At 40.5% G+C, this 20,156-nt stretch overlaps 1 non-coding gene and 2 gene segments (V, D, J or C); all 3 read right to left on the bottom strand.

The window, feature by feature from the left end:
- Window positions 1-20,156, bottom strand: part of LOC131273808 (immunoglobulin kappa variable 3-11-like) — a 911,457-nt gene that overhangs the window by 796,673 nt on the left and 94,628 nt on the right.
- LOC101429283 (immunoglobulin kappa variable 3-20-like) overlaps window positions 1-20,156 on the bottom strand; it is a 74,040-nt gene that overhangs the window by 52,247 nt on the left and 1,637 nt on the right.
- Window positions 3,179-3,315, bottom strand: LOC131274138 (small nucleolar RNA SNORA9). Its single transcript, XR_009181350.1, has one exon. It is a non-coding gene; the product is annotated as a small nucleolar RNA SNORA9 (small nucleolar RNA).

The raw sequence follows: 20,156 nt of genomic DNA, 5'->3' as shown, positions 1-20,156 counted from the left end.
CTAAGGAACTAAATCATTAGTTGCCCCAAGGACACCACCATTTACAGAAATTCACCCTCCATCCTGCCCTCTATAAGAGCCCACTGTCTTCAGAGCCTGCTCCACCACACAGGGCACGAGAGGCTGCCTTGCTTTCCCCTCTCAGCCAGCCCATGTGGTCTTTCCAGGGAGGAAGTTCTCAAAGTCACACATGCTTGATCCCGTTAAACCTGTCCTGAGAACTGAACCCAAAGCAAATTTTTAGAAGGAAACAGCGATAAGGAGAGTCATTTCCTGCAGTGTTATATTTAAACACACACACACACACACACACAAACCAGATACCACCTAAATGAGCAAGCACTAAGAAAATGTTTAAGTCCATTAAGGTACTTCAAATTAATGGAGAGTATTAAGCCTTGGTTACATTTTTATTTTTATTTTTAAAGATTTATTTATTTGTTTGTTTCTCTCCCCTTCCCCCCCACCCCGATTGTCTGTTCTCTCTGTCCACCCGCTGCTTCTTCTTTGTCCGCTTCTATTGTTGCCAGTGGCACGGGAATCTGTGTTTCTTTTTGTTGCGTCAGCTCTCCGCGTGTGGGGCACCATTCCTGGGCAGGCTGCACCCTCCTTCGCTTAGGCGGCCTTACCCACGGGGCGCACTCCCTGTGCGTGGGACTCCCCCACGCGGGGGACAGCCCAGCGCGGCAAGGAACTCCTTGGGCGCATCAGCACTGTGCATGGGCCAGCTCCCCATGGGTCAAGGAGGCCCGGGGTTTGTACCTTGGACCTCCTATGTGGTAGACAGACACCCTAACCACTGGGCCAAGTCTGCCACCTTGATTACATTTTTAAAGGCTTATTGGGGCCCTTCTGTCTTCCAAGCACCCTAAGGAGCACTTTAATGCTCACAACGCTGTGAGGTTAAAAATGAACATTAAACTATCAGGCAGGTTCTATACAGTTCAGAGCTGGTCATTTCATAATCCAGCAGTTCCACTACTAGAGGGAATCATTCCACTCCTTACAGCTGTCCACCAAAAATATATATATGCAATAGTGTTCAGAGCCAAAAACTGCAAATAACTGAAATGTCTGCAACAGTGAAAGGGATAATTTCCTTGTGCTATACTTGCACATTGGAACACGGCTCAGTAAGGAGACTCAAGAAACCACAACTACACCCAACAATGTAGATGAATCTTATAAGCATGATGCTAAGCAGAAGAAACCAAATGCAAAAGGTACATTCTATATGTTTCTATCCATATGAAATTCAAAAGCAGAGGGAAGTAAAATGAAGTTAGACATTGGGATGGGGTCCTCTTGCATCAGGTGGGGTGGGGTGATGACTGGGAGGGCCAAGAAGAGGGTCTGGAGCTCGGCACTATTCTGCCCTCCGTTTGTGCAGAGCTGCTTTGTGAAAGCTGTATGATTACGACTTGTACACTTTTCTGTATGTATATTATATTTCAAAATAAGTTCATCTAGAGGAATGTCTAAGACCCAGTTTACAGGTAAGAGAGGCTGAGAAGAATAGTAACAAGTCTAGGCCGTACAGCTGGTAAACGGTGGGCAGGGATCAAATCCCTCCGGCCTGAACCCGCCCTCTGAAGCCCCCACTGCTCTCCTTCCAGCGCTAACGGGGCTCCACAGACCACGTGGTCAGACGTGCTCCTTCCCCGCCTCCACCCCCTAGTGAGGGGCACCAGGTATGGAAACAGAAGGGAGCAGGCTTCAGCAGGGCACCAAGGACAGCGCTGGGGGCCCGCGTGTGAAACGTCACGTATTAGGGTGAGGTGGGGGAGCATGTGAAACCCACTCTGATTCTCCTCCCACTTCTGTGTGGGCACCGAGCTTCCCCTCTCCTTCTCCCACCCATCCAGCTAACACTCACTGAGTTTGCTCTCAGCAAACACTCTTAGGGAAGTACAGACACAGCTAAGGCAGCATCCCTTCCCTAGAACAACTGATGATCCAGTTTTTCTACTCTTCTTCCTTTCCCTCGTCCAACCTAGAGCAGTGGGTGGGAAAGCACGGTGGTGGGAAAGCTGGATATGGAGACCACTTGCTATCCTTCCTCTTAAGAATATTCTCTATTATCACATTTTTTAAACTTAGAAGGTCTGAATAGAGTTCAGAAAGGCTAAATACCTTCCCTTCAAATTACATGAACTTGCTCAGCCATCCCTGGGAGCCACATTCAACAATTAAGGGCTCCCCTCTTTCCTTTTCACCCCACAGATATAAAACCACCTTTATTCAACCACTCCCACCCCACCCAAGGCTTAAGTCTCAGCTGGACACTCTACCCACCAGTGTTACTCCAAGAATCAGAAATTCCAATGACTTTTTGGGGAGGTCATTTACCTCCCCCTCCCTGTTGTTTGCACTCACACTATCTGCTCGTCTTCTTTTCTTTTTAGGAGGCACTGGGAACTGAACCCGGGACCTCCCATGTAGGAGCGAGGTGCTTGATCCACCCCTGTTCGTTGCTTGTTATGTCTCCCACTGTGTTTCCTCAATGCATCATCTTATTGCATCAGCTTGCTGCTTCTTTAAGAGGCACCAGGACCAAATCTGGGGACTCCTATGTGATAGGCAGGTGCCCAACTTCTTGAGACACATCGACTTCCTCATCACTGCACAGATTCCATGGAACAGCCTGATGGACACTGAAGGCACAGGCTTTCAAGGATATTCCAGCTCTGGCATTATGGGAATTTTGCTGCTCAAACACCAGGGGAATGGTAGACTCCAAAGTGCCGAGAACCATGGTGGGAAGACATCACAGCCGAGATTTGTCTCCAACAGGAACCCTGCTGAGGTCCAACGTGTTCAGCATCTGCTCCCATACTGTTCTGGAGCTACAACTATTCCTCAACATTGAAACTAAGCTGAGTGTCAGCAGGTTTGGCACAAGATGGGTGCTCAGCAGCCATTCTCACCTGACTGCCAATGCTCTTTCATTAAATTCAGCTCATACTGCCCTCACCCTCCCTAGTTCATTAGGCATTCAGCTCTTCAGTAAAATCTTAGCCTTTGTTTCTCTAATTGAACATCCCGTATGCTCAGTGCCTCTGAAAATCTGAATCTTAAATTTTACTTTCCGTTAAACAAGCCAAACATGGCCAGGTGGCTGCAATAATAGACAGTGCAGACAAAACGCTGGGTACACGAGATTCAGGAGGGGGCAAGCAATTGTCTGAAATTTCTATTATCTTGCTCTGTAGACAGAGCAGAGCAAGGTCTCAAACCATTTCAAAACTGTTCTTGCAAGCACTGTAGCAATGCACAGGGTTTCACTGCAGACCCAAGCACGCTGGAGGCTGGCATGCCCCTCATTCTTCTGTAATTCTTCTATGAACCTGATGTCAGCTTCTCTTCAGAAAGCAACATTCTGAAACCAGAACCTCCAGAACCCAACAAGTAAAACCAGGTGTCATGGGATGAATTGTGTCTCCTGAAAGGATATACTGAAGTGTGAATCTTCCCATACTGTGAATGTGGCCTTGTTTAGAAATAGGATCTTTGCAGATGCACTTAGTTCACGTAAGGTCATGCTGGACTGGGGTGGCCCTAACCCAGTGGCTGGTATCCTAGTAAGGAGGGGGCGATTGGAAACCCCAGCTCGGGGAATGTCAGGTGGGGACCACAGGGACACACCTGCAAGCTGAGGAACGCCAAGGCTTGAGGGAAGCCCCGGGAGCTGTGGGAGAGGAGGGGTAGTTTCTCCCTCTGAGCCTCCAGAGGAGCCCATCCTGCAACACCCTGATTTCCAGCTTCTGCTCCCCAGCACCATGAGAGAATATATTTCTGTTTGCTTTTTAGTTCAATAAAACTTTGCCTCAGGCTGCCATGAGCAGAGGTTGTTCCAGGAACTGGACGGAAGGGAAGGCGGGCCAGACAGGTCCAGCATCCCTCAGGGGTTCCTTCGCCTTCACAGACTGTGCTGATGGTGGGGATTTTCCAGGTGGCTGGTGGACAGGTGGTGGAATCCCGAGCTGACCCAGGCAGTTTCTGCTGTTTTCGGTCACGAAGTTTGTGCCCTTTGTTGCAGCATCGCTATGAAACTAACCCAATGGGGCTGGCAAAGAAGAGCGCTCAGCTCCCCAAGGGCAAAACATTGCTGAATTTTGTTTGAGAGTTTTTTGTGTAAAAAGCAGAACTCGAAATCAATAAACTTCGATACTTAGCCTAGAGGATTTCCAAGCAACGAGTTCAGTCATGTCCCAGGTTCATCTTGCTATGTGTACAAACTACATGGGGAAAGGTAAAATGGTAATGTGAAAAAAAAAATCTGTTAAATTGAATGGAACTAAGAATTATGATTTGGGTAATACTTCATCTGTCTAGATTGCAAAAGATGCTAAAAGTAAGATATCAACTGCAAAGAAAGAATGAACTGTAGATAAGGTCAAGGTAGACTTGATAACTTTTGCAAGTGGAAAGACATTAGGCATGTGCATGGGGATCACTTCAAACAAGGAGCAGAAATGAGGAACAGAGATGGGAATATCCTGGAAAGATCTGTGGAGGACTCTCTTGTCTAATGATATGTGAAATAGTCAGAAGACATGTGCAAATTTAATACCTGATACTCCTTCATATCAGGTATTAAATTTTCAATAATTCACTTATTTTTTCTAATATAAAATAAAAAGTTGTATAATTCACAGTAGTTACATTATTAAATCTGATGTTTATATATCATCCAACATACAAGCAGTAGATGCTTAATGGTCATTTTTTATTGAATTTAAGAAGAATATCTAAGCTACCCAAATAGATTTCAACCCATCTTTTTAATCAACTTTTAGATTGAATTGATCCTAGCTTGTCTTACAGACTTCCTGGAAGCTTCCATGCAGCTATGTCAGCTACATACATATTCCAAATTAGGATTTTATACTGCTTTGTAGCAAAGTCTCTCTGAGTCAAGCAAACAGATGCCACTTAAAAGTTTCTGTTGAATGAACAGACAACATTAAGTCAACAATTACTTCAGTCTACAAAATTGTTATCAGGTCATTCACATTTTTTAAAAAATTTATTGAAGTATACCACTCATACATAAACATACATAAACAATAAATACATGTATAATAATAATAGCAAGCTTAGAAAACAAACACATATAACATCATACAGGAATCTCCTATCTCACACTACCACCATTAACGTGAACTACTGCTAAACATTTTTAACTAGTTTTTTTTTTGTGTGTGTGTCTTTATTTTTTGTAATGTTACATTAAAAAAATATGAGGTTCCCGTATATCCCCCACCCCCCTCACCCCACTCATCCCCCCATAACAACAACCTCCTCCATCATCATGAGACATTCATTGAATTTGGGGAATACATCGCTGTGCACTGCTGCACCTCATGGTCAGTGGTCCACACCATAGACCACACTCTCCCACAGTCCACTCAGTGGGCCATGAGAGGATATACAATGTCTGGTAACTGTCCATGCAGCACCACCCAGGACAACTCCAACTCCTGAAAATGCCCCCACATCACATCTCTTCCTCCCACTCCCTAACCCCAGCAGCCAAAATGGCCACATTCTCCACACCAATGCCACATTTTCTTCGATTACTAATCACAATAGCTCATGAATAGAATATCAGTAAGTCCACTCTAATCCACACACTATTCCTCCATCCTATGGACCTTAGAATGGTTGTGTCCACTCCACATCTATATCAAGAGGGGGCTGAGATGTCACATGGATGCTGGATGCAATTTTCCTGCTTTCAGTTGTAGGCACTCTTGGTTCCCTGGTGTGGTGGTTGACCTTCTTCACCTCCATGTTAGCTGAGTGGGGTAAGTCCAAAAAAACAGAGTGTAGGAGTTGCAAGTCTGTTGAGGTTCAGGGCCTGGCTATCACATGGTCAGTCCAGAGACTCAAGTCGCCTGGGTATACATTAAATCCCAGCATCCACAATAGTTCCTGTAAAAGTAACAGGAGAGGATTGTGGACAAAGATAACATCTGAGTCCAGCTCCATCACACAGAAACACAAACTCCAATGTAGGGCCAACTGACATGTCACTGAACTCCATCTGCCATGACCATAGAACCTGTGGGTCTCTGTAGCCCTCAGAAGATCCAATACCTGGGGTTTTATCTACTTTATCTGTCTCTGGGACTCTGCTGAGGTATGCATAAGAGCAACCCCTCTGATAACCTCCTGGCTCTTTTTGGAGATTCATAACCATATAAACTCATTTGTCCTTTCCATTTCCCCCTTTTATTGAAGTCAAAAGCATTTTTAACTCCTGGTATTATATGTAGACTGAGATATTCTGCTGGTCTAAGTTGACCCTTTTATTCAAGGACATTTTCTAATTACATCATCAGCTGGTACTTGGTAGCAATCCCTCAGCACCAGGGAGGCTCATCCTTGTGAGTCATGTCCCACACTGGGGGGAAGTCAAGACATTTACATGCTGAGTTTGGCTTTAAGACTGGCCATATTTTTTTTTTTTTAATTTTTTTATTTTTTATTGACTTTGTAATAATATTACATTAAAAATATATATGTGAGGTCCCATTCAACCCCACCCCCCCACCCCCCCTCTCCCCCCCCCCAACAACACTCGTTCCCATCATCATGACACATCCATTGGATTTGGTAAGTACATCTTTGGGCACCTCTGCACCTCATATACATTGGTTCACATCATGGCCCATACTCTCCTCTATTCCATCATGTAGGCCCTGTGAGGATTTACAATGTCCGGTGATTACCTCTGAAGCACCATCCAGGGCAGCTCCATGTCCCGAAGATGCCTCCACCTCTCATCTCTTCCTGCCTTTCCCCATACCCTTTGTCCATTATGTCCACTTTTCCCAATCCAATGCCACCTCTTCTATGTGGACACTGGATTGGTTGTGTCCATTGCACCTTTATGTCAAGAGGAGGCTCAGATTCCACCTGGGTGCTGGATGCAATCCTCCCATTTTCAGTTGTAATCACTCTAGGCTCCATGGTGTGGTGGTTGTCCTTCTTCACCTCCATCTTAGCTGAGTGTGGTAAGTCCAATAAATCAGATTGTAGGTGCTGGAGTCTGTTGAGGCTCAGGATCTGGCTATCACATTGTCAGTCCAGAGATTCAAATCCCCTAAATATATCTTAAACCCCAACATTAACTGCACCTCCAGCACATTAGCATGAAAGTCTTATGAAGGGAGATCCCATCTGAGTCCAGATTCATCACACATAAACACCATTTCCAAAGAGGGGCCATCTGCCCTGGTAGTTAACCCCATCGGCCGTGACCATAACTCCCATGGGTCTCTTTAGCCCTCAAAGGAACCAATATCTGGGGGTTGTATCTGCTTTATCTGTCTCTCTGACTCTGCTCAGTTGTGCATGAGGGCAAACCTTCTGCCAGCCTCCAGACTCTTTTTTAGAAACTCGTAGCCATATAAACTCATTTGACCAACATGGACACTCTCAGGAGGTAACTCTTAGGCATCCTGCAGCTCTAGTCCTTGTTCTTATTTCAGGTGCACAGGCTTACAAGCATAGTTATTAGTGTCAAGGGCTCATTGTTGGACCTTCCTTCCTTTTTGGTCTTTGCTGTTGCACTTGGGGAATTGTTGCTGTTCCTTTAGTGACTGTGATAGAGCTCCCCTGGCTAGTAAGCCAGCACTCCCTCAGTTGTTGTTTTTAATTGTAACCACTATGAAAATATCTAAAAATTTTTATGTACCCTGGATATATGCACTGAAGAACTCCTTGCCAGCCATGGGTCCCCTGTCAATAACATCCCACACCAGTATTCCTCCCCTGCCATTGTTCAACCTCTCTCTGATCCAAAACTTCTTCAAAAATGAAGCCCAATATATTGCCAGGTTCCATTAATAGTAAAATGGAATACAGTGATGATTTTAAAGATTAGATATAGAATACATATTAATTTGGAAAAAAATAAGGTAAAAATAAATTGGGGTATCAAAAAATAAAAAATGCAAAAGCTTTGTTTTTGATGTTTTCCCTTCCATCACTGCAATAAGTGTTGCCCTGTATGCAAATTGGCATGGCAACTTCTTCCATCGTTCCTCAGTGTCTACGTCCTTTGTTTTTCTTTTTCTTTTCCCAATTATTAAGCTCATCTTCACAAAAGATTTGGATCACAGTAATTCATATATACAATATACAGTACTCCCACATATCCAATATAAAACCCTTTCCCCTTCCACAGCAATAATCTTTTTACATAATTCATACTATATTTACTGAAACTGATGTACAGATACTGAGATAATAGCTTCAAACAAGGTAACATTTGGGTTTACATTGTGGTTTATATTTTAGACTATACAATTTTAAAAATTTTTGATCACCTTATGTTTTACATTATGATTTACATTTTAGCCTACCAGCCACTATATATTTTTGGTGTAATTTAACATGTCTTATAGCCATCCTTGCGTAATCTTGTGGAACACTTCTATTGCCCACACAGTTACATTGGTTCCATCTATTCAATATCTTTTCTCCCTCCGTTAGGGCCCACAGAGACAGTAAATCTTCATTGCTTGAAGGGCCATGTTCAGAGATATTTGCAACAGTGTTGAGGGCTTGACATGCGTGACTGCCCTAATATATTGGGAGCCACTATTTCTCTCGAGAGATACAATTCCCTCTATTTGAGAACATCAGTCCTCCCCAGGATGTGGGTATACCTTCACTCTCATTATATGGGTCCCTAGGACCCATACACTCCCTATGAGCCTGTCCTTCATCAGATTATCCCCTTTAAGCATCTTAAACATGTAACCTCTTTTATTATATTTTTGAAAAAGTTTTCTCAGCATTATACGCTCAACCATATACCTGAAAATCTCCTATGTTTGTATGTTCCCCCACCCTCCCCACACTTTCTTGGGCAATATTACCCATCCTCCCATCCCTAGCCACCCTCAAGCCTGCAAAGCCCTACCCAAAGGTCACCCTACTCCCCCATTTTATCCCTTCCTTTACAAATACTTATTTCCAGTTTATCATAGATTTCACCCATGTAGGTGTCAGCTTACATCCTTCCTCTACCCCCCAATTTCTTTTAAGCCTATCATCCAGGCTCTAGCTCTCTGAGGCAGCTTGGTTTACTTATTTCATATCATTGAGATCATGTAGTATTTGTCCTTGATTGCCTGGATTGCTTCACTCAACATAAGGTTCTCAAGATTCATCCATTTTATCATGTGTGTTTGATGTGTATTTGTTCTTAAAGCTAAGTAGTATCCATTGAATGTATATACCACGTTTTATTTATCCATTAATCTGTTGTGGGCATTTGGGTTGATTCCAACTTTTGCCAATAGTGAACAATGCTGCTATGAACATTAATGTGCATATATCGGGTTGTGTCCTTGTTTTCAGTTCTATTGGGTATATACTCAGCAGTGGAATTGCTGGGTCATATGACAAATCTATAACTAGTTTTTTGAGAAACCGCCAAACTGTCCTCCAGAATGGTTGGATCCTTCTCCATTCCCACCAGCAGTGGCTGAGCGTTCCCATTACTCCACATCCTCTCCAGCAATTGCCATCTTCTGTTTCTTTTATAGCTGCCAATCTAATGGGAGTAAGATGGCATCTCATTGTAGTTTTGATTTGCATTTCCCTAATAGTTAGAGATTTGGAGCATTTTTTCATGTGCTTTTTAGCCATTTGTATTTCTTCTTTGGAGAAGTGTCTGTTTCAAAAAATTTTTTCCCATTTTTTAAATGGGTTGTTTGCCTTTTTATTTTCAAGATATAGGAGTTCTTTATATATGCAGGTTATAAATCTCCTATCAGATATATGGTTACCAAATATTTTCTCCCATTGTGTAGGCTCTCTTTTCACTTTCTTGACAAGCTCCTTTGAGGTGAAGAAGGCTTTAATTTTGAGGAAGTTGCATTTATCTACTTGCTCTTTTGCTGCTCCTGCTTTGCGTGTGAAGTTCATGAAGCCATTTCCAATTACAAAGTCTTGTAGATGCTTCCCTAAACTGCTTTCCAAAGTCTTTATGGTCTTGGCTCTTATATTTAGGTCTTTAATCCAAATAGAGTTGATTTTTGTATAAGGTGTGAGTTGGTAATCCTCTTTCATTCTTTTATGTATGGATATCCAGTTCTCCAGGCACCATTTGTTGAATAGGCCATTCTCTCCAGTTGAGAAGGTTTGGTGGCTTCATTGAATATTATATGACTACATATATGAGGATCTATATCAGAAATCTTAATTCAGTTCCATTGGTCTGTGTGTCTCTCCTTGTGCCAATACCTCTGCCTATTGTTGGCTCTCTTTGCATCTGGCCTCATCCACCGAGTCTGTATCACCACCTGCTTCATCTTCTCCATGGTTGGTCTGTACTACATCAACAAGATCTCCTCCACTCTGTACCAGGTAAGAGCTCCAGTCCTTACACTAGTCAAGGTCACGGGCAAGGGCAAGAAGAGAAATTGACCCTGAATGTTCAATAAAGTTAATTCTTTATAGTATGTAGCTTTGTAGTATGTTTTGATGTCAGGTAGTGTGATTCCTCCAATTTCATTTTTCTTTTTCAATATGTCTTTGGCTATTTGGGGCCTCTTTCCTTTACAAATAAATTTCATATCTAGCTTTTCTAGTTCATTAAAGAATGCTGTGTTGATTTTTATTGGGATTATATTGAATGTGTATATCAGTATTTGTAGGATAGACATCTTAATAATATTTACTCTCCCTACCCATGAACAGGGAATATTCTTCCATTTGTTTAGGTCCTCTGATTTCCTTGAACAGTGTTGTGTAGTTCTGTGTATAAGTCTTTTACCTCTTTAGTTAAATTTATTCCCAGGTATTTGATTTTTTTATTTACTATTGTAAATGATATTTGTTTCTTGATTTCCCCTGAGATTACTCCTCATTGGTGTAGAGAAATGCTATGGATTTTTGCACATTGATCTTATAACCCGCAACCTTACGAAAACTTATTTATGAGTTCTAGAAACTTTGTTGTTGGGCGATCAGGGTTTTCTATGTATAGGATCATGTCATCTGCAAATAATGAAATTTTGAATTCTTCCCTTCCAATTTGAATGCCTTTTATATCTGGTTCTTGCCTCAGTGCTCGAGTGAGTACTTCTAAGACAATGTTAAATAGAAGAGGTGAGAGTCGGCATCTTGTCTTGTTCCTGACCTTAGAGGGAAAGATTTTAGGATTTCACCATTGTAAACAATGTTGACTGTGGGTTTTTCATATATACTCTTTATCATGTTCAGAAAGTTTCCTTCTATTCAAATCTTTTGCAGTGTTTTTATCAAGAAAGGGTGCTGTATTTTGTCAGATGCTTTTTCTGCATCTATAGTTAAAATCTTGTGTTTTTTTTCCCTTCAATCTGTTTATATGGTGTATTACATTGATTGATTTTCTTATGTTGAACCATCCTTGTATACCTGGAGTGAATCCCACTTGGTCTTGGGGTATCACGCATTTAGTGTGTTGTTGAATACAGTTAGCAAGTATTTTGTTGAGGATTATTGTGTCTTGGTTCATTAGAGAAATTGGTCTGTATTTTCCTTTCTTCTGGTGTCTTTGTTTGGCTTTGGTACTAGGGTAATATTGGCATCATAGAATGAGTTAAGTAATGTTCCTTCTGTTTTGATTTTTTGGAAGAGTTTCAGCAAGATTGGCGTTAGTTCTTTCCGGAATGTTTTGTAGAATCCACCTGTGAAGCCATCTGGCCCTGGGCTCTTCTTAGTTAGGAGGTTTTTAATGACTGATTCTATCTCTTTACTTGTGATTGGTTTGCTGAGATTATCCATTTCGTCTTTTGTCAATATAGGCTGCTTATGTGTTTCTAGGAATCTGTCCATTTCCTCTGAATTGTCATTTTTGTTGGAATATAGTTTTTCAAAGTATGCTCTTATAATAGTCTTTAATTTTGTAGGGTCAGTGGTGATGTCTCCTTTCTCATTTCTTATTTTGTGTATTTGCATTTTCTCTCTTTTTTTCTTTGTTATTCTAGCTAAGGGTTTGTCAATTTTATTGATCTTCTCAAAGAACCAGCTCTTGGTTTTGTTTATCTTTTCAAGTGCTTTCTTATTTTCTATTTCATTTAGTTCTGCTCTTTTCATTGCTATTTCTTTCTTTCTTCTTCCTGTGGGGTTACTTTGTTGTTTTATCTTTTACTAATTCCTCCAAATGTGCAGTTAGTCTTTAATTTTAGCTTTCTTCTTTTTTGATGTATAAATTTATGGCTATAAATTTCCCTCTCAGTACTGCTTTTGCTGCATCCCATAAGTTTTGGTATGTTGTGTTATCATTTTCATTAGTTTCAAGGTAGTTATTAATTTCTTTGAGATTTCCTCTTTGACCCACTGTTTTTCTAACAGTGTGCTGTCTAATTTCCATATCTTGTTGTGAAATCTGGACCTCTGGCCCTTGCTGTTTTCCAGCATCACTCCATTGTGGTCAGAGATATTATTTTGTATGATTTCGATCTTTATGAATTCATCGAGCTTTTCTTTGTGGCCTAGCATATTGTCTATCTTGGAAAATGATCCATGTGCACTTGAGAAAAATGTATATCCTGCTGTATTTGGGTGTAATGATCTGTATATGTCTATTAGGTCCAGCTCCTCTAATAAACTGTTCAAAGTTTTTGTTTCTTTATTGATTCTCTTTTGAGATTTTCTGTCCAAAGTTGATAGTGGTGTATTAAAGTCTCCCACAATAATTGTAGAGGCATCTATTCTTTCACTTTGTTTTTCCAGTGTTTGCCTCACATATTTGGATGCGGCCTTGTTAGGAGCATAAATATTTATGATTGTTCATTCTTGTTGAAAGATTATCCCTTTCACTAATATGTATTATCCATTTTTGTCTCTCAAAATCATTTCGCATTTAAAGTCTATTTTGTCTGATATTAATATACATACTCTTGCCTTTTTTGGTTATTGTTTGCTTGTAAGATTGTTTTACAGCCATTCACTTTCAACCTCCTTGCATCCCTGGGTCTAATATGTGTTTCTTGTAGACAGAAAATAGATGGGTCATATTTCCTTATCCAATCTTCCAGTCTGAATCTTTTGATAGGTGAGTTTAATCCATTGATATTCAGTGTTATTACTTTCAAGGAATTATTTATGTTAGCCATATTTCATTTGGACTTGTGTTTATCATATTTTGTTTGCTTTTTTCCTTCTCTTTTTGTCTTTTTGGTTGCTTTACACTCTCCTCCATTTCTGCCTCTGTTTTATTCTACCTGCAGCACTCCCTTTAATATTTCTTGAAGGGCAGGATTCTTGTTGACATACTATTTTAATTTCTGTTTACCTGTGAATATTTTGAACTCTTCATCATTCATCATTTTTGAATGCTAGCTTAGCTGGGTAGAGTATTCTTGGTTGGAAATTTTTTTCTTTAAGTACCTTGACTATATCATAACACTGCCTTCTTGCCTCCATGGTTTCAGATGAGAAATCAGCACTTAATCTTATGGAGCCTCCCTTCTATGTGATTTTTCTCCTTTCTCTTCTTGCTTTTAGAATGTTCTCTTTGTCTTGAGCATTGGATAATTTGACAAGTATACGTTTTGGGGTAGGCCTTTAAGGATTTATGGTGTTTGAGGTGTGTTGTGCTTCCTTGACATTTACATCCATCTCCTTCATCAGATTTGGGAAGTTTTCAGCCATTATTTCCTCCAACACCCCTTCTGTCCACTTTCCCTTCTCTTCTCCTTCTGGGATGCTTATAATACATATGTTTGTGCATTTTGCATTGTCATTCAAGTCCCTAAGTCCCAGCTGGATTTTTTAAAACATTTTATCTATCACTTATACTATCTGTTTGATTTCAGATGTACTGTCTTCCACATCACTAATTCTCTCCTCTGCCTCTTCTAATCTGCTGTTATTTGCTGCGAGTGTATTTTTGATTTCTTGAACTGTGGTGTTCATCCCCATCATAGCTGTTATCTTTTTGTGTATTTCTGTAATTTTCTCTCCAAGTGAATTCTTCATATTGTTAGTCTCTTCCTTTACTTCATTAAGTTGGTCTCCAATATATGTTTTGAGATCTTTAATTACTTGTCTGATGTTCTGCTCCTCTTCCTGGTTTTTAGTTTGTTCATTGGATTCAACCATGTTTTCCTGATTATTGGTTTGGTTTGTAGTTTTTTGTTGTTGTCTGGTCATCATTTTATCTTGGTGGGTTTAATCAGTTCCTTAGCTTCTTTGTTTAGTCTTGGAGATTGATTAGTTGTTGTTCATGCATAAGTGTTATGTCTCTCTTAGTCACTTTGTTCTTCTTATTCTATTTTCTTGTTGTTGGCTAAGTTCACTTTGAAGGAAAACATTAGGGGCAGGGAGAACAAAATGAGTAAGAAAAGAAAATACATAAAGTAGTATTGGTAATAAATGTTAACAGAGCAACAATGTGAGATCTAGGAGAATGGATATTAGACCATATAAGTTGTGTAGAGTTATAGCAATAAGTAGAGTACTTATAATGAGACAGTCAACTGAATATGGGGAGGAATATAGTATGAATTAGAAAGCCAGGGTTGTAGACACTCTAGGCTCCATGTTGTGGTGGTTGACCTTCTTCAACTCCATGTTAGCTGAGTGGAGTAAGTCCAATAAATCAAAGTGTAGGAACTGAAGTCTGTTGAGGCTCTGGGCCTGGGTGTCATATTATCAGTCCAGAGATTCAAATCCCCTACATATATCTTAAACCCAGCACCGACTACAATTCCAATAAAGTACCATGCAAGTCTTGTGAAAAGAGATCCCCTCTGAGTCCAATTCCATCACGCAGAAACACCAGCTCCAAAGAAGGGCTATCTGTCATGGCAGTGAACCCCTTCTGCCATGACCATAGAACCCGTGGGTCTCTTTATCCCTCAAAAGAACCAATACCTGGGGTTGTATCTACCTTATCTGTCTCTTAGACTCTGTTCAGTTGTACATAGGGGTATTCCTTCTGACAACCTCCAGACTCTTTTTTAGAGACTCACAGCCTTATAATCTCATTTCTCCTTTCCATTTCCCCCTTACATTAGGTCAAACAGCTTCCCGAAGTCATGTTATTATATGAATGGGTGTGGGAACGGTAGCCATGGTGGCTGCTGGGTGTGGGGAACAGGAGGAAGAGATGAGATGTGGAGGCGTTTTCGGGACGTGGAGTTGTCCTGGATAGTGCTTCACGGACAATTACGGGACATTATAGATCCCCCCAGGGCCCACTGGATGGAACGTGAGAGAGCCTGGGCTATGATGTGGACCATTGACTATGGGGTGCAGTGATGCTCAGAGATGAACTTACCAGGTGCAACGGATGTGTCATGATGATGGGAGAGAGTGTTGCTGTGGGGGGAGTGGGGGGCAGGGGCGGTGGGGTTGAATGGGACCTCATATTTTTCATAATGTAATTTAAAAAAATAATAATAAATAATTTAAAAAAAAGCCAGTGTTTTCATGAGAGAAGGAAATAGAAAAGAAAGACAATAATATCAAGAGTAGATAAAAGAGAGAAAACAGAACAAAGGTATTAGAACTTAAAAGTCAGACAATTTGGGTGCCAAAGAAAGGGAGGTAGAATGTAAGAGAAACAGTAGATGATAGAGGATAGAAAGATGTAACAGAATGTGGATAGTTTAGGTGGCCAAAATCAATACACAGAGAAAAGAGGAAATGGAGGATGAGAAAACACAGCAAATATAAAGCAGTCCCTGGGGCACCTATTGTGTAAAGAAAATAAAATAAAAAGAAGAAAAAGAGAGAAGTGAAAAAAAGAGAGAAGAGAAAAAAGGGGGCAAAGAAAAGCAGGGAAACAAGCAAGAAAAAGAAAAAGAGAAAAACTAAATAAGTGAGAAAGAACCTTGGATGATAAAACAGGAGAAAAGTCCAAGAGACAATGCAATATTAGCAACCACGACAAAAGCAAAAAACAAACCAACAAAAAAAGAACCAACATTTCAAGCTAGGAATCCTCTTTGCAGTTAAATAATATGCTTAGGGATCTGACCCTCCCCCTTCTCCCTTCCTCACTTCTCTCTCTCCCAGGGCAGCAGGAAACCTGCCTGAGAGGTCCAGTAGGAGATTCAAGTAGGTCCTTGTTGAACCAACTCAACACGGAAGACTATGGCTCTTTATTTCCACCATGAGAGCACCTACACCTCACCAGAAACCCCAAATATGCTACTGGAAGCTTGGATCACACGTCCTACATTCCCTACACCTTAGGCATGCTTGGGAGGTCTAATTGATTTTCTGACTCCACCTTCTCCCAGACCAAGTTTCCTATCCAGGACATTTAGGTAAATTGGACTTTCTCAACAGATTCACCTCTCCTTTCTTCCAAGACTCTCTCCGAGTCAGCTGGTACACCCTTCCAAGTTCAAGGAGAGAGACAGAGAAAAATACAACACAAAACACAGAGGACTAGGGTAATCAAGGACTCAGACGGACCTCAGGGCACAGTGAATTCAGGCATGGGAAGTCTGTGATATTGCAGACTCAAAGTGTGTGAGTCTCTGGAGCGTGGGCCACCAGGGTTTAGGGGACACAGACCTGGGAACCACACATCTGGTTAAAACAGGGCCTGGGAACATTGCAGCACAATAAAGCCTTCAGGGATAGCTGCAGCTGGGACGCCAATCCTAGGGGTAGGGGTCCCACCCACAACTTCTGACCTCCATGTCAGAAACCCAAAATTCCACCTCTCACAAGAATCTCCTCAGTCACTGTCTCACCAAATCAACATCCAGACACCTCCCGCCCTGCAAGCCCCTGAAACAGCCCGCTCAGGGCTTGGTAACACCCCGGCACAACCTTAACTAGATATTAAAGAGCATTGTCAATATATTACTACTAACCAAAGAATTTTCCTCCAACATCCTATTATTATTATTATATTTGTATCACTTATATATGAAGACACAAAAACAATAATTGTATAATAAAAGTTGTGAATTTACAAACCAAACATGCATAACATCCTAAAGGAATCCCATACATCAAACTTCCACCAACACCTTGCATTGCTGTGAGATGTTTGTTGCACATGAAGAAAGAATATTGTCAAAATCTTACTACTAATTCTAATCAATATCTTACATTTGGTGTATTTCCCCCAAAACACCCTGTTACTATTTTTTAATATATTTTTATGATAAAATTTGTAATTCCATAAAACAATCATGTACATGTGCGGAGTGTCCAAGCAACACTCCTCTAGCAACACATCATACTGTGGCGGAATATTTGTTACAGGTAAGATAATGTCATCTGATTATTACCACCTCCATAGTATACCTTTGGCACACATTTTGCATACTGCCCCATTATTAACAAAGAACATCTCTGGCATAGATGCAAGAATATTATATAATTGCCACTAACCACAATCCAGAGTTCACTCCAGCTGTATTTTTCCCATGCTTCCCCACATTCCCACCACCCTGCAGTAATGATGTACATTTGCCCCAGCTAACAAAGGACATTCTTGCATTTGTACCACCCAACACAGTTCCCATCCACCTTTTGGCTTGCCATGCTCTTCAGTTCCTGGAATATTCTCTAATATTCTGTTGACTGGCTTTTACATCCCTAGATAGCCATTTTTAGCCACATCCCCTTTTATAAACTAACTGTTAATCACTATGTATTATCATCCACTCTATACATTTCCACACTGATAGAGTAAAGCTAATTAAAACTTCTACAACACTAAATATCAGTAGTCTGTACCTGGCCTCCACTTATTTCCTTTGAGAATCTTCCACCTACCACCAGGTCTTGAAGATATTTTCCTATATTTTCTTCTAGCTTTATGGTTCTTGCTTTTACTTTTAGATTTTTTATTCACTTTGAATTAATTTTTGGATAAGGAGTGAGAAAGGGGTCCTCTGTTCTTCTTTTGGCTATAGATATCCAGTTCTTTCAGCACCATTTGTTGAATGGACTGTTCTGCACAAGATGTGTAGATTTGACAGGATAGTAAAAAAAATTGCTTGACCATACATGTGATGGTCTGTTTCTGAATCATCAGCTGGATTCCATTTGTCTAGGTGTCTTTCTTTATGCCAATACCATGCTCTTTTACCACTATAGCTAGATAACATGCTTTAAAATCTGGAGATGAGAGTTTGCTTTTCCTTTTTAAATGTTTCTGGCTATTCAGGCCCCCTTACCCTTCCAAAAATTTTTGATAATTGCGTTTTCAATTAAAAAAATGCTGGTAGAATTTTTATCAGGATTGCATTGAATCTATACATAAATTAGAGTAGAGTTGACATCTTATTGATATTTCATCTTCCAAAGCATGAGAATGGAATGTTCCTCCAGTTATTTAGGCCATTTTTATTTCTTTTAACATTGAGTTGCAGTTTTCTGAATACTAGTAGTTTGTATAATTGGTTAAGTTTATTCCTGCCTATTTGAGTGTTATCCGCAATATTTTATTTTCACCACTCTTTTAACATTTGGTACTTTTATTGATATAATCTTCATTTATAGACTCTCTTCCAAGCCTCTCTGTCCTGTCTTTTCTTCTCAGGCTCTAGCACACCCTTTAGTGTTTCCTGAAAATCTGGTCTCTTTAAAAATTCTTCCAAATTCTGTTTATCTCTGATATTCTAAACTCACACTCATTTTTGAAATATAATCTTGCCAAATATAAGATTCTTGAATGGACATTTTTCTTTTGTAGCCTCATAAATATACCATACCACTGTCTTCTTGTCTCCATGGTTTCTTGTGAGAAATCAGCCCTCTGTCTTATTGGGTATCCTAATTTTTTTTTGCATTGCTTTTATCTTGTTCTCAGAATTCTCACTTTGTCTTTGGCATTTGAAATTTTGATCAGAGTATGTCCTGAAGTTGTTCTATTTGGAGTATTTTGAATGGGAATACACTGGGCTTCTTAGACAGGGATATCTATGTCCTTCAATAGGGTTGGGAAATTTTCTACCATTAGTTCTTCAAATATCCTTCTGCCCCTTTCTCCTTCTCTTCTCATTGTGGAATACCCAGGAGATGTATGTTTGCATGACTTTTCACGTCATTAGTTCCCTGAGGACTTGTTAAAATTTTTCCATTCTTTTCTTAATCTGCTCTTTTGTACGTTCACTCAGAGGCCATTTTTTAAGTACACCAATCCTATCTTCTGCCTCCTCAAATCTGCTATTTATGATTCCAATATTTTTAAATTTGACTTATTGCACAATTCATTCCCATAAGATCTGGTTTTTTTTTCTATGTATGCCTTCAAATTTTATTTTGTCTCATCCAATCTCTTCTTAATCCTTAATCTCTTTAGCCATCTCATTGAATTTATTAAGAAGATTTGTTTGAACATATATATGATTAGTTGTCTCAACTCCTTTAGGTAGTCTGGAGGCTTATCTTGTTCCTCTAACTGGGCCATCGTTTCCTGTTTCTTGGTGGGGATTATAATTTTTTGTTGGTGTCTTGGCATCTGGCTTACTACAGTATTTATTCTGGGTGTAGTTTTTCACTTTAGTTTAGGGCTTCCTGCCCTTTCTCCCTTGCTGGTTGTGTAGTAGGAGACAATGATGTAGTTGGTGTTACAAGATGTGGAGGCTGAATATGTCCTCATTTTACAAGACACCAAGGAAGCTTCTCCCAACTTTCTTCTTTGCTAGGGGTAGTGACAAAGTCACAGCTTTGTGGAAAAGCACAGGTTGTGCTGGCCTAGACTGTAGCTGCCCAGAGAGACTGAGGAAGCTTTATACCCCTTTCTCACTTGCTTTGGGTAGGGGTGGAGCTGCAGGTGTGGGCAACAATCTATGCAGTTTGCGTCCAAAGATGACCACAGTTACCCTGGTAGAATTCTGATTATTCAGTGTTTGCCAGCCTAATGTACCTGAGGTTATCTGGATAGACTTGTGCAGGGCCTGCCAGCATCCTCTCTGCAAGAGGTAGGGCTGAAGCCTAGTCTAAGGCTGCAGGGTGATCTGAGTGAAATAACCTAGTTCCTACAGTCAATGTGATTTTTGTTCAGCCCTGTTACCCCTCACACTGGGGGCAGGGTCAAAGCGGAGCATAACAGACTTTTCCAGATTTCGACAATTTCAAACTTTAGATAATCTTAGGATTATACTTTAGCCAGCCAAATTTCCTAATCAGTAGTTGAAAGCAGTGGCCATACATCTCCTCCCCTCTTT

Source organism: Dasypus novemcinctus, chromosome 17, assembly GCF_030445035.2.
Source record: "Dasypus novemcinctus isolate mDasNov1 chromosome 17, mDasNov1.1.hap2, whole genome shotgun sequence".
Classification (NCBI taxonomy): domain Eukaryota; kingdom Metazoa; phylum Chordata; class Mammalia; order Cingulata; family Dasypodidae; genus Dasypus; species Dasypus novemcinctus.
This window is presented reverse-complemented; position numbering and strand designations above follow the sequence as displayed.